The 870-nt window shown below is 40.7% G+C and overlaps 1 pseudogene; it reads left to right on the plus strand.

The window, feature by feature from the left end:
- Positions 1-870, plus strand: part of LOC127750351 (uncharacterized) — a 46,955-nt pseudogene that overhangs the window by 2,321 nt on the left and 43,764 nt on the right.

Below are 870 nucleotides of genomic sequence, written 5' to 3' on the forward strand. Positions count from 1 at the left end.
TATGGCACACGACGACCCTAAATATAGTCTGGCAAGGAATTTCTCTAATGTGTTACAGGGCAAGATAATGTCAGTGGGGAGGAGCAGGAGGAGGACGAGGGCGATAACAACGCGCCTCCCGCAAAACGTCGCCGCTCTGATTCGGATGAAGACTATAACTTTTTACGGGATGAGAATGACGAAGATGAGGATGATGAGTTGGCACGGTATTTGGCTTTGCGCACAAGAGAGTCCGTTTGCAGCTCTAAGAATCTACTGCAGTGGTGGAAAAATAAGGTACGGTGCGGTATTTTCGGCTATTGTTGCATAGTAGTAGTGGTAGTAGTAGTAGTAGTAGTAGTATGACCATTTAATTTTCAGATAAAATTCTCTTCACAAAATAATTTGTGTTTTTGTTGCATTTTAGGCTAAAGATTTTCCTCTGCTCAGCGAGGTCGCCAAAATGATTCTGGCGACCCCAGCATCAAGCTCTGCGTCCGAAAGGAAATTTAGTGCTGCTGGCCTACTCCTGACGGCTCAAAAGAATGGTCTTCTTCCGGAAACAATTGCCAACATTTTAATATACCATGACTTTTTGCTACAGCGAAAGAGGAGGAAGCTGAAGCTACTGGTTCAAAATGACACTGCCACTGCAAAGTGAATGCAGAAGCAAGTTTTTTCTTTTTTATTTATTTACTTTCATTGACAAATTTGTTGTTTTCTCTCTATTTTGTTATGTTTTGTGTTTAGTTTATGATTTTGTGTCATAATGACATGGCAATTTCACATGCGTTAAAAACGCATATAAATGAATTCAATTAATGGAATAAATTGAAAGGTTTGCCTTATTGCAGCTGTAATATACATTTACTGATCCCCCCTCCCTCCCCC

The sequence above is a fragment of the Frankliniella occidentalis genome, unplaced genomic scaffold, assembly GCF_000697945.3.
Source record: "Frankliniella occidentalis isolate FOCC.00 unplaced genomic scaffold, Focc_3.1 Scaffold175, whole genome shotgun sequence".
NCBI lineage: Eukaryota > Metazoa > Arthropoda > Insecta > Thysanoptera > Thripidae > Frankliniella > Frankliniella occidentalis.